Here is a 14,798-nt window from a genome sequence, read left to right on the forward strand (position 1 = left end):
GAAGGAAAATCCACTCTTAAAGGAAGTGAGTCTGTAGATTTGAATAGTCCATGTGACTTCTCCCTCCAGGTCCCTGAACCCCTAGGGTATTAGAGAAGGGAAAAAAATTACAGCAACTGCCCCAGTCAGGAAATTTTAAAACCATTACAGTTTGAAGTAGACTAGAATGAGATCTGTGTTCTTTGAGGTTGTGAATTTAGCCCCAATAGAAAGTGCATTCAAGTAAAAGGAACATAATTACAAATCAATTACAAAAGCATCCTAGTGACTAGATATATAGGACTCTCCAAGTTTAAACCACCTTATAAAGACATAAATATTCATTTTGAAAGCTTTAAGATTTGGAGGTCAAAGTTTTCAAATAATTGATCAAGTGTGGTCTTTCCCACCTCAATTACTCACACATGAAATGTAGGATGTAGCCCATGAGAACTTTCACTTCCCTCGGGTTTACTGATCACTAATTTGGGAAAGAGCCCATTCCTACAACTTCAGATATATTTGAAGGCAAGTGTCTACTTACTGCTAGTAAATGCTTGGTCTCTTCAGCTTGGTCGTGAGCATCTTGAGAGCAGAAACTGGCTTAAATCTTCCGCAGTACCCAACAGAGTGACATATATATGTAGAAATTTTTCCTTTTCATACAGCACTGAACACCTCTTCCTAATATTTTATTATGGTGCATGACTTTTTTTTTTAATTTTATTTATTTTTCCCCCAAAGCTCCAGTAGATAGTTGTATGTCATAGCTCCACATCCTTCTAGTTGCTGTATGTGGGACGCAGCCCCAGCATGGCCGGAGAAGCAGTGCATTGGTTCGCGCCCGGGATCCGAACCAGGGCCGCCAGCAGCGGAGCGCGTTCGCCCAACTGCCAAGCCACAGGGCTGGCCCTGGTGCATGACTTTTTATTGTGATCCACTGAAAAATCTTTTTGTAAAGAGGCAGGGTATCAACATATTTGTATTATTTTTAAGTCTGCTATATAATAGAGTCCAAGGAATTCCTGTTGATTCATGAGAACATACTGTCCATGGGAAGCAGGGCTCCTCTCCAACATTAGTTGCTAGGAAAAAGGATTTTTTAAGAAAACTTTTTATTGAAGTATAACAAACACAAAAAAAGCCTGAATCTTATGTGTACACCTTGATGGATTATCACTAAGTAAGGACCCCTGCGCAACCACTACCAAGATGAACAAATAGAACCTTGCCAGCTTCCCAGAAACCACTCCAAATGCCCCCTTCCACACACCCTCCCCCTTCTCCTCACCAGAAATTTCCATTATAGAGGGGGAAGTTTCATTTAATGTTTTGACAGGGCCATCAGATTTTATGTAGGATAGTCCTAGGAACTTGCCAGAGAAGAGACATTGCTGTATGATGGAAAGAAACCCCTAGCTTGGAATCAGACAGAACTTGCTGTGACTTTGAACAACATGTATAAATCTTACTTTTATTGTCTATAAAATAGGAATAATAATACCTGGCTTGTTGTTTTTTGAGTGAGGATGTCAGATAATATAATGTAAAATATATATATAGTCTCTGGCATATAGGAAGCATTCATTAAATGGTGGGTGTTATTAGGGCACACATCTTGGCCTCCAGAGCAACTTCAATAGGTGTCACATTTGGTCTCACCTAAAATGATGAAGCTTTATGAGAAGAGCAGCAGCTGTAAACACAGAAACATACACACACACACACACATATTACACAGGCACAATCCCATGGGATTAAGCTCATACAACCCACCTATACAAAAATCATGACTTCCATGTGACTATCCCAACCCTGATTTCTCTTTTCTCTGGGAGGTGAGGTATGGGATGCAATGAAACCTCTCATTAAAATTCACTTATAAGAAAAACATATGCCAAATATCATCAGCCTTGGATGGCACTTGCATTTTAGCTAGTCCCAAGAGTTGGAGGCTGAGCCAGATGAGCCTGAGTAACTCTTAGAATATTCCTGGAGCATGGGCTGGGAGCTGGGAACTGCTTGGAAACATTGAGTTCATCCATCACATGCTGGGAGTTTTTAAATAGAGTTGCTGTTATTCTCACAAATACAAATATTTGATGCAACTAAATAATTTAAAACATGTGAGAAACCTTGCTGCTCTTTCCCTCAGAGAACTCCCAGCCCTCTCTTGCTACCAGTACAGTCTCAAGAGCCATCAAGGGCAATGATGTGAGTTAGGGTTCAGGAACAGGATTGGGTTCTTGCTGTGCCAGGACCTGACTGTGAGCCCCGGGAAAATGAAGCACAGAGAGGGGCAGCTTTTGCGCCAGATGCTAGTGAATTAGGACAAAGACTTCAGTTCAAGAGCTTACATCCTGATTCATCATCGCCAGGGCTCTGATGAACACCTACATGCCAATCTAGTTCCACAACCGGCGAACAACTACTAAGCCAAAGTCAGTCTCCTCCATAGCATCTCAGAAAGACCAGTGACCAGGAGGCAGGAAGACATGGACTGTCACCCATCCATCCATCCATCCAGGGCTTGGTCCTTGTTGGAAAAAAATAGAATTTTATCAGGGAGATATGGACAAAAGGTCTCCATCCTACAAGGGATTCCTCTTCCCTCTAACTCTGCCCTAACACCTCTTCTAGGTGAGTGGGAAAAGCAAGGAGGTCATCTCTACCACTCACCCTCCTCTCTCCCACTTCTCTTTCACTCCCCTCTTCTACTGCTCATCTTGTGATTTCCATATCCCTCAATAGTCTTCCTGCCTCATCTAGTCATTCAGCAAACATGTACTGAGCATTTCCAAAGGGTAAGAAACTATGCTGGGCCTTATAGAGAACACAGACACAGACACACACACACACACACACACTCACACACAATGGTTCCCACCTTCCATAAGCTCGTGGCCTATAAGACACGCACACAAATTGCAAATTGCTGTAATACTGTGTAGTGTCTCAGAAGTGCCCTAGGAAAGGTACAGGAAGATACAGTGAGATAATCCAGGAAGAAATGGTCATTCCTGACCTCAATTTGAGGCCAGATCCTCCCTCACTTTTGGCTTCTGATTAAGAGTTGATATCTGACATAGAACAGTTCCTCACACTAGCCAGCCTCCACCTGCCATGAGGTCGTCACTCACTGATCCTAGAGAAGGATCTGGGTTCAGCAGTATTTTCCTTCCCTGCCAGAAAATGTTACCAGTGAAAGACAAATCAACCAGCAAAAGGCCATATACTCACTATTCTGTCTCCTTCTACCATTCTTTATCCCTCTGGGCATTTTTTTTCCCATTTAAACAATGTTAATGGAATACAAATTTATAGTCAAAGAATCCGATTCCACAGGAAAATTCATACCCTGTAAGTGAAGAGATTTTACTTTCAAAGTAAGTCCATCATAACTCAATAAAGTGGTGTTTTGTTTTGTTTTTTTTAAGAAAGAATATGTAAAACCAAAGTGAGAGCACTAGCTCCAGTTCTCGCCAGATTTCCATCCTCAGCTCAGGAACAAAAGACAAAGCCAAGAAAAGTTAGCTGCTCCCTGTGGAATGTTTCCATTTGCTGTTTCCCTCTCTCGCTTGCTCTGGAGGCTGTCAGATAAATAAGCGAAGTGTATGCTACCACACTGACAATCTCCATCAACTGGGACTCCTTTGGCTAATTTGTCGGTCCTGCCCAGATCCCAGAGCAGGCAGCTGGCTTGGGGAGTGGTGCTAGCGGGTTCTCTTGGATAACCTCAGCAGGAAATGAGGATGACTCAGCCCAGGGTCTCAAAGTCATTTTCTAAACTGTTCAGGCTTCCCTCTCTGAGAACTCTTTCCTCTAATTTGGAGTCCCTGGGGCCTTTTGTGAGGAATATCTGAGGCTCACTGGTGTTGGTAGGCTCACATTTCCTCCTGGAGCTGTTCTGGGGAAGGGCTTTGGCTTCCTTCATTTTCAGGGCAGGAAACCCAGCTTCACAGGAAGTAAACAGCCAGAGTTGGGCACCAGGCTGGAAAATTGTTGAACAGGAAATTTGAAGTGGCTCTAAACTTATCCCAGCACGCTCCTTGTTTCCATCCTCCCTTTCTCAGGCACGAGAAGCAGTCCCTGGAGACTGCAAGTGAGAACAGAGATCACAGCTCCTTTGCTAACTTGCAGAGTACTCAGGCAATGCACTTCCCCAGCTGGGAGCAGTGCTGGACCATCTTCCCATCTGCCAAGCAGAGGAGGTTTTCTGAGGCCAAATGAGCTCTCTCTGAGCTCCAAGCCAGCAGTGAACAACAGATCTGGAAATCTTAACCCCTAAGTGACCACACCCATCAAAGCCTCCCCAGACCTCACCCTGCTCCTGAAGGTAGCAAGATCCCAAGTGGTAGAATAACATGACTGTTGAAACAAGCAGAGCTCAAGAATTCCCCTAGCAAATTACTCCTATTTCCCTGACTTGATGTCAGTGTCTGCTCCCTCCCTTCTGGTTTGCATTTCTGCTTATCACCAGACAGTTTTTCCCCACCAACAGGAGGATGTTACTTAGTAATTTGTGCTTCTACAAATGCCACAGGTATGCTTTTAGATGTCTTGAACCATGTTGTGTTTCAGCTCATATTTCCTCTTGCTTTCTAGTCCTCTGCCCCTGGCTGCCACCAACACACACACACACACACACACACACACACACACGCACGCACGCCCCTCCTCTCACAAGGTACAGGCAGGGCCAGGGATGATGTGTTCTTGCTCTCTGTCCCTCTTCATCTTTTGTTGTTATGGGCCTTTTCCAAGCAAAGCAAACCTTTGCCCTCCTCCTCCTTCTCCCTCTGCCGTTTGAATTTTGCCTCCATACCACTCCCAGTAAGTCTGCTTATTAAAAAGCAGATCTGCCGTGTAGCAGAGCAACACCCCCAGGGGACAGTCAGGAGCTGGTAGCACCCTGCTTCTTCCAGCCCCTCCCAACCTCACCTTGAGAAGCTGTTTAATTTGGAAGGGAATGAAGCTGCTGGTACTCAGCCCAGAGGAGGCGGAGCCTCCTCCAGCCCCTCAGGAACCTCCTTCTCTTGTGAGGGGCAGTCCCAAAACTGTCTTTACCCAGATCTTCCCCCTTCTCGGGGTCCCCTTCTCAGTTTCATTAGATTATGAACTGAGAAGTATTAAAATCATCTCTGCCCTATAATCCAGAGGGACCCAGTGAGGCTAATAATTGTTAACAATAAATGATAAAAATAAACACATGGTTCATTTGTGGAGCATTTTACAATTTACAAAAAACTTTAATATATGCCATGACACTTTCTCCTTACCAAATTCCTTTTCCAGTAGATGTTATTATTAATTCCACATTATAAATAGAGAACCCTAGGCCAGGTAGAAAAAAAATAAAGTTACTTGCTCAAGGTCACAGCAGGTAGGTATCGTGGGAATAACAGCAGACACTTATATAGCACTTATCTGCCAGGCACTGTTCTAAACACTTTACATCATTCAATGTAAACAACCTATTTTACAACAACCCTATTTGAATGTCATTTTACAGATGAGTAAACTGAGGCACAGAGACATTAAGAAACTTGCCTAAGATCACCCAGCTAATAAGTGGTGGAGCCCAGATTCAAACCCCAGCAAGCTGGAGATGCAAAGGGATAGAGTCAGGAGAGGGCAAAGGGCTTCACCAAGGAGGTCACAGATTGTCACTACTTTAGGGTATTGACAGCCGTCCAGTGCGTGGCCCCCAGCTGTGTGGGATCAGAGACCCAGTTTTGCTCACTCAGTCTGGAGTGAATCCATCCCTCCAGGCAGGCTTGTGTTAATCAAATTCACAAGGCTGATGCATTGCCCTAGATGCCAGGCCACATTATAATCAAGGGGTGGTTTGCTAAGCATGAAATCCAGAAAAAAAGAGACTTGGAAGGCTCAGATGTTTAATAATATCAGACTGATTTGGTTTGGTAGTTGGCTACACTATGAGGACAGCCTCAGTCTACAACTCCTGTGGCCCCTTCTACCCCTGGGTCCTCTCCACCCTGACCTCTGCCTCCCTCCACTGTATTTAACTGTGACCTAGGTCAGGAAGGTATTCTATTCTCTCCAGATCTCCGGTTCCTGTATCCCCTTAGGAACCACTTGTCTTTGAGCTTGAGAATGCCCTGGAATTGACCTGGTTATGGGGAGGGAGGAAAGGGGGGAGCGGGGGAAGCTCCCTCTTCAGGAGGCTCCATCAGGCATACTCGCAGTTGTTATCTCACGTCTCTGCCTCCATCCCGCTCAGTGCCTATGTCAGGACCTTAGGGGTTTAGCTTAAGAGGAGAGAACCAGGAAAGAGAAAAAAGGTAATTGGGGCCGTTTCCTTATATCCCACCACAGCTCCATTCCACATGCCCCCCCTTGAAATTGGACATTTCTGGTTTAGAATCCTGAGAATCGATTTAGCAAACTTCTGCTGGGCCCTGGGTATTCCTGAGCGCCCAGGAACAAGGCCTATTCCCCACCTTGTTGGTGGTGACCCCACCCACTGGTGGGTCAGTGGGCTGGCACAGAGAAATGACTCAGGCCACATCTGACTTCAGCCCAACATGACACGTGGACTTCAGTGCCCATGAAGACTTCTTAAAGGTCATGGGCCTCTCGTATCACATGGTGGCAAGTGAGTCCTTGAGGACCAGGTCAAATGCTGCAGTTCTCTCAGGCTGTTGCAAGTTCTGGGTCCTGACTCAGTGACTGATCAGAAGGACTGCAAAATCCACAGGTCCAGGAGGGAGCCCCACCTCTGAAGGTCAGAGTGGCTCTGGGCTCCCAAGACAGGAATCTCTTCAAATCTATGTCCAAGAAAGGAAGGGGTTCCCCAGCGCACCTCTGAGAAGTGCCCAAAGATCTATGGCCCAAGCTTGGCAGAGTCAGATACAGAGAACAAAGCTGGAAGCCCCGTCCCTGAACATCTCCAAAGAGCTGAGCCAAAAAACACCCAGTCAAACGCAGAAACACAGAGCCCTGACCTCTTGGGATGACAGGTTGGCACATGAAGAGAGGCTTGGGGAAGACAGAGGTGAAGGGCCAGGTGAGCTTGGCAGTCATGCCCTCCAAGACCCTCACTCCCCTGAAGAGCCCCATCTCCTCCAGACATCATAGTCCAGCCACACAGACACATGAGAAGGCCTCACAGAGAGCTCGCTGACCACCACCTCTCTGTTCCACCACCTGCCCTGTCCACTCCTGTCCTGTCCACTCCCTATCTTGTTCACCTCCTGCTCTGTCCACCCCCAGGCCTGTCCACCCCCTGCTCTGTCTGCCACCTGCTCTGTCCGCCACCTGCCCTGCTCACTGATATTCTTAGAGCAGGAGGCAGATCATTAGCAAAAAAAAGAGAACTGGGTCTGGGGTATCAAAAAACCTGGGCTTTTGTCCTGGTTCTGCCATTTTCAACTACACTTCCCTGGTCACTCCATTCAAAACAGCACTTTACAGTTTGCAGAGGACTTGTGTGTAAGTTGTCTCATTTGATTTCTGCAGCGCCTAGCGTAAGCAGCACAGGCATTATTACTGCCTATAAAGGGGAACTCCTGTGGTCAGGACCATTTTGAACAAAACCCAGCTCAAGCCATCTTAAGAAAAAAGAGAGTTCATTGGCTCATGTAACTGAGAAGCCCGGGGATGCTGCTCAGTTGGATCTGGGGACTCAAGCAATGGTATCAGCCTCACCCTCTGTCTCTCAACATTCTTCACTCTGGCTCAGCTTTCTTCACAGGTAGGCTTCTCCTCGTGAGGTCATGTGATTGCCAGCAGCTCCAGGGTCACATCCTCACAGGTCCAGTGTCAACTAAAGTCCTAGATTTAATGCTCATTGGACTGAAATGGGTCACATGCCCACCCCTGAAGGTGGAGTCCTTCCCACTTAAGCCCTATTGACCAAGGAAAATGGGGTGGGGTTAGCTGTAGGCTAGTCATGCAAAACAACAGATGGCCCCATGGTAATCCTTGGGGGGCTGGGTCCTAATATTTTTAAATCTTTAATGAAAAGTGACTGAAAAAGAAATGACCTGAACTTGTCACTCTCCCACCTAAACTGGGCTAGTTGTGTCTTACACGTGGTGTCATTTAAGACTGAATAACCAAACTTAGGTAATTAATAACCAGACTTAGGAAATTAACTGATGTCACCCTATAAAGCAATTGGCTTACTGGGGCCGTGGAGCCAGACCTCACCCTCTGGGTGGGAGTAGACTTTCCTGTGGTGGAAATAGATAACCCAACTTCCATTCACCTGGGGAGGAGGTCAATGTGGGGGCAGAGGATGGGGATACAGGAGGTGAGGCTCAGGCAGGGATGAGGTGATGCTCTTCCTCCTCATTTTGGGACCAGGGTCAGTTGGTGTGAAGACAACTGGATTTTTCCAGTGGGGAGTAAGGTGTGAGCAGCCCATGGCCACATGAAGGCAGATGAGAAGTGAGGCAGAAGCCTGCCGAACAAGGCAACCTCGGTGTGCAACCTGGGCAGTCGCACAGGGCCCCATATTTAGAAGGGCCAATACTCTACAGTCAACATCTTGAGAGTCTTAATTTTTGTACAAGAAGCACCATATTATTTTGTGCTGGGCCCCACAAATTATGTAACCATTCCTGCTGTCAAATGAGAACCCCTGGAGGGTCTGAGCCCAGGTCTATGCAGTAGTTCTGAGCTATTCTCTGGGGCGTACCTCCCTTCTTTTGGCCTCACCCCACACGTGGTTCCAGATGAGCCGGAGAAGGGCTATCTTATGCTCTGGGAAGAATGGCAAAAAGGTGAGCAGTGCTCCTCCCCCAGGGCTGGCACCGTGTCAGCAGTGGTGTTCCCTGGAGAGGAATGGCTGTGCCCAGCAGGAGAGCAATCTGCAAGGGTCGTGGGCTGCAGGAAGCATGCATGGAAGGCGGATCAGAATGGCCAAAGGGGGGCAGGCAAGGCTCCAGCCTCGGGCAGGCCTACGTAGGGCTGGGAAGAAGTAAACGAGGCTTGTGTTGATGATTAGAGCACTGTGCTAGATGAACAGCAAGCTTTTATCGGTGGCTATTAATTAATAATGGGAGCTGTTATTATTAACACATGTTTAATTACAAAACTTGGGACAGGGACATCAAAACAAAGAAAAAAGTTACCTATGATGATTGCTTCAAAACACATATCTTAAATAAAAATGGAACTACACTCAAAAAAAAAATATATATATATACACATATGCATACACACACACACACATGTATATCAGGCATTTTGTCATCCACATTTACCACATTTCACCCTCATTCTTTTTAATGACTATATTGTATTCCATTGTACGGGGACATGAAAATTCATTGTTAATTTTGAAGTTTAATGAAAGGTACAGAGAATAGCATAACAAAAAAGAAATGCCCATGTACCCTCCATCCATATTTACTAAATACTAATATTTTGCCTTAAGAAAGCCTTGAAGGAGCCTTATACTGAGCATGTGGGTGGTAGCTCCCAGGGGACCTGAGATAGCTGGGATCTGCTGGAGAGATATCAGTGGGTGCCCAAGTTATTACACATTGGGAACCAGGAGGTTACTTTGGTTACTTTGAAATCACAGGCCAGAGGGTCTGTGGCACTTTGGTTAAACTCCATCTTGCAGAGGAGTAAATGAACCCTGAGAGACATCCCATGATGGTCCAAGGCCACTCAGCAAGTAAGTAAGAGACAGAACCCCAACCGAGGGCATCTGACCGAAGACCCTGAACTCTTCCCCACTATCATGCCGGCGCGTCCCTCCATTAACTCCACTAACTCCTCAGGGAAAGGGAGGCTTGAACCAGAAGCTGCCTCAAGGCCCTCTGTCGCTGACCTCCCGAAATTCTAGTGCAGCCTGGCGACAATCTCAGCCTGGCCCAAGACAAACCCCAAAGCAGAGTCACTGCCAGCAGGGGCCATTCACTCACAATGCAGACTCAAGACTCTGCCTCCAGAGCTGCTCAGAAGCCACTGGAAAGCAGGCCGATGAAGCAAGCCACCGTTAACTGAGTCTCAGGAGCAGAGCAGCCAAGCAACACCACCCCCCGGGATTCGCCTCCATCAAAACCCAGCTGCAGGATCACAATCCAAGGAAAGCAAGCCAAGATTTACTGACACCAAGACCGCTCAGGGGCAGATCTCCTTCACTTTACCTCCGCTTTCTCTCACATTTGTTCTCGTGTCTCATCATATTTTAAGACAAAACACTTGACCTCTCCTCTGGTTCTATTTTACTGGCCATCCGCCAGACAGCAGGGGGTTCAGTGGGAGGACACGGGGCTCTAGTATTTAGTCCTTCTGCTTTTGTGGCTTATTATTAACCTTGCAAAGGCTGTATGAAATTTTGAAATGAGTACATCGTCTGAACTTTGCAACTCTTTCCAATAACCAGAGGGCGGGCAGTGGGCAGTGTGGCTGAGACCAGGGGATGTGACCTATTGCTTCCTTGTCACAGAAACACTTACCATCCTTGAATGCCAGAAGGAAACTCGATGTGGCTGCTTTCTGAGTGACAAACCAATCGCCAGATCCTTAAATAACACAAAGTCACATTTGGGCACTGGCTTGTGGTTTTATTGAGGAAGAAAAATAATATTAAAATAGAAAGAGCTGCATAGACTTGTCAATTTAGTACAGAATGCCACATGATGCAGATCAGCTCATCTGATGACTTTACTAATTAATGCGAAGGCAAGGAGAGTGGGCCAAGGGCTGTGATGGATCCCTAGAGCCACCTTATGCGAGCATATTCCTCCTTGGAAGAAAAAAAAAAGGCAAATAATGAGCTATGTTGCTTCAGTGGTATTGGTAGTGTTTCATTTCCTCAGTAGGGTGGTGAGTATGTGGGTGTTTGTTTCATTATCCTTTACAACATATATATATGTTGTGTAGACATATAGTATACATCAAATATTTTATAACTTAAAATGAGACAATAAGGTAATAAACAACAGGATTGGGGGATATCTGGGTTTGAGGTACAGAAGATAGGAAGGGTGATGGAGAGGATGTGGGAGCCTTCAGAAACTCCTCAGGATGGAATTTTTATTCTGAAACCTATAGAGAACACCAGAGACTCTCTTATCTGCTAAGAGCAGATTTTCTCCCACACAGGGTTCAAAATGTCTCTTCTCTATTGCTGACCCTTAGGAACAGAGTGTCACCCCTTCCTTAATTCTGAACCTGTCCTCAGAGTTTCCTTCAGCCAAACCAATGAGTCATTCACCCTTCCTTGATGCAAGAACCACACACCCTCAGGACAGAGCCATGTGAGTTTGCGATCACAGCAGACTACTTTGGGGAAGGGCTTGTGCTGGGCAGGGGAATCTGAGTGATTGAAGGAGCCCTTTTCCCAACTGATATAGGGCCATGTGGCCCTCATGAGTGACAACCGTAGCCAGCATCCAAACAAATATGATTACTAGAGGCCTTTAGGGGCATGCTAGACCATACCAGCTGGGACGTAGTGGAGAGAATCCATGTCTAGAGAATAGTGTGAACAAGATCAATGGCTGCCAATCCTTAGTCCATATGTGAGTACTAGCAAAGTATCAATCAATTTGTAGGAGATGATGCACACACAACACAAATCCGTGTTGGCATAAAGTTACAACTGGCCTTTCTTGGGAAGCACTGCCCACTATTCTGACTTGGGGTGCTCAAATCCTTTCTTTTATGAAATTATGGTCATAACACATAGTTTAGCAGAAACTTTCTCAATTGATCCCTTTCTTAACCAACTTACTAGATCAACCAACACCCTTCAGTCTCTTGGTGAAACACACTGACTTGACTGCTGTGGCAACTGGTAGAATCTTCCCCTGAAGGCTCGCTCACTTCTGCTCTCACCTGTTGAGGTGCATGTTTAAACAAGTCAGCTGTGTCGGGGCCCAAACTTGTTTTGGCCGGCCATACATTTTAATCATGATTATGTAATTTAGTTAATTCATCCAGAAACTAATCAATCAAGAATGTAAACAGAAAAGATATTGACCAATGAAACAAGAGTGTAAACAAAAAGAGAGCTGTTATTTCTACAAAAACTAAGTGGAATGCTTTGGAAAGACTCAATAAAAGCATGTCATTTTTAAAAAATGCTTTCAAATTAGGAATGAGTGAGAGAACTGTAAAATATTCAGAGTGAAAACATAAAAATGAAAAAAGGTTTTGCAATCAGATTGCTTCATAAACGTCTAGAATGTCTTGCTCCATGTTAGAGAAACTGGAACTGGAGCTCCAGCACAGTGCAACGTGGGCGTGGTTTGTGCAGAAAAGGCAATGAGCCCCTTCCTCCAGCAGACATAAGCAAAGGAAAGGTTTAAGTCTATATCAAAATACTAGCAAATTACTCCACATTTAGATATTTTGAGTCAAAATAAAGCATTTAGAGAAAGAATATATCTCTTATATGGTTTCCTGAGTTAACCAACTTTTTCAATGAACTGACTGATTATCAATTCCAATTACATTGGATAAGAACGCACCTACTTGGTAAAATAAAAAGCTGACCACTATGTAAGTCCTTCCCAATCTAAAAAATTATGGATACATGAAATCAACTGATTTTAGTAGTCTGGCCCTTCCAAGGCTAAGCGGCTATGAACTCCATCTTCAAGGTGTCAAGCTAAGGTAGCCTTTCAGCCTCACTTCAATCCAACATTTATCTTAATCGTGTATTTTGAAGATTACTAGCCCAGTATATTTTTCTCCCTCAACTGACTCTCAAAAAGGCTCTGTCTTCTGAAAGCCAGTAATATGCCTCTAGTTCTCAAAGGGAGACTGCCCAAACCCTACAATTTTTGTCAAGTGGAATAGTTAAATATTAATAATTCAAAAACCAAAGTAGGGAAACCCCAGCCACTTTAGACAGGCTATAAATAAACTCAATTACAGCTGGATGGTCAAATATCTTGGCGTCTGTCTTCACAGAATGTGCTTTCCTGGAAACCATACAGCAAAATAGTAAACGCCACCCTCACTCAGACCAGAGGAACCCTATCTGAACTTTCTCCCCCTTGCAGTAAAGGTGCTAGTCCAGCACCAAAATCCACCTTAGCAGCGTCTTTATGCAGCAGCCGGACACGGCTGAGACAACACCGACATGCCAGTCTATAAAGATTATGAAACAATTTCCTTTCAAACCTCTTGCATATGTTTGCCTCCCTTCCCCCACCCCTGACTACTTCTCCAGCACGCTCTAAACTTCAGTTCAGGCTTGAACAAATTGGGCTGGATTCAAAGCAGATTCCTGCAGCCATGACCCAAGCCCTAAAGAACCTGAACGCTTCCCATGAGGAAAACCAGTTAGAAATCTGCTCTGTCCAGCTATGGAATGGACTAGACAGGTTTCACAAATGTCATGGGCTAGACAACTTTATCTCTGAGGACATGAAAAGATCCCTTTTCAGACAGCCACCAATCCAGATGGCTGGAATTTTGGACAAAAATGATATCTGGTGATATATCTGGTAGACACTTTTTAAAGCTTGAATAAGGCAATTACAAGTGATCAGAGCGGATCTGTCTTTCTAAGCTGATTTACCCTTCCTCCTCTCAGCCAGGCTGCTGGAACCTTCCATCTCCAGCCCATAACCACCGTCTAGATAAAGCAACCAGACTCCTCCAGCCAAACCAAACTGAGCTAAATTCTAGTCTTCCCTGTGTTTCTAGATTTACATTGAAAGTTTCATGGCAGTATTCTTCACTAGCATCTGTGATAAATTACCAGAAATGATGAATTCCTTACTATCCAACATAAGCATGTGTGTATAGATTCTATTTGGTGCTGGCTGCTTAAAAACTCAGCAACAAAGCCACTTTATGCACAATAGTTACAATGGCACAGTGACGCACCGGCTCAAGACTTTCTGTTATGACTTTTATTCTTATACTTCAACTCACTCTAATTTTGCTCTGCTTTGAGCTTTTCCATTCCAAGATCTCTCTGTAGGCCCTCCTTGCTCTGTAAATCTTGAAACAGCCTGAGTCAAAAATAGTATCACTCTGACGCAACAAGTTTAAGTGACCAGCCCAAGAATGTGCAAACATGCTTGGGATCTGCAAATTTCTCCAGGATGGTGAAGCCCTTAAGATTCTAGGGGATCATCTTTCAGGGAGTGGGAGCAGGAGCGACGAGCAGCACACGCTGGCATGGCCATCCACCAAGGCCACCTCCTCCAGACCACTTGGGGTGTCCACAGCTGTGAGAAGTCGGGCTGCCCCAGAACACACTGATAATGGCCCACTAAACAATTCTACGGCCCCGTACCTGCTGGGGCACTTGCCTGTGGCCCCAGGCATAGCTTGTCACTTTGTCCCAAGCTGTGACTCCTTTCCCTGGCACTTCATCCCAACCCCCACCAAAAGAGACCCAAGTGAAGTAATAGACCTTTGTCCTCCATTTGGGAAGAACCATGGCTCCTCACCTCTCCCCTGGTTTCAGGAGGGGAGAAAGAAGTCTCTCCACTTCATGCTTCTGAAAAGTCGATCTTGAAATTCCTTAGGTTGCCCAGGTGGCCCAGGACTCCCTTCCTAGAATGATGGACACAGGTGTCCCTGCTCCTGAAAGCTTGCTCTGGGTTTCCAAGTCTGAACTATCACGTTACTTATTCATTCAGTCAACACATAAACGTTCAAGAACCTACCAGTACCAGACATTAAACTAGGCACAGGTGGTACAGCAGTGAAGGAGACAACGCCCACACCTCAGGCAGCCTGGTGGAGGGGGGAAACAATAAACTCACAGCCAGTAAGTCAGTAACTTCAGAAAGTAGTAGATACTACAAAGGAAGTAAAACAGGGCAACGTGACAGAGAGGAATCAGAAGCATAGCAGAGGCTACTGCT

The 14,798-nt window shown here is 45.4% G+C and overlaps 1 protein-coding gene across 1 annotated transcript in view; it reads left to right on the forward strand.

The window, feature by feature from the left end:
• The window catches only part of RAB37 (RAB37, member RAS oncogene family), a 61,343-nt gene that overhangs the window by 1,335 nt on the left and 45,210 nt on the right, over positions 1-14,798 (forward strand). The window lies entirely within an intron of this gene.

The sequence above is a fragment of the Diceros bicornis genome, chromosome 18, assembly GCF_020826845.1.
Source record: "Diceros bicornis minor isolate mBicDic1 chromosome 18, mDicBic1.mat.cur, whole genome shotgun sequence".
Lineage (NCBI taxonomy): Eukaryota > Metazoa > Chordata > Mammalia > Perissodactyla > Rhinocerotidae > Diceros > Diceros bicornis.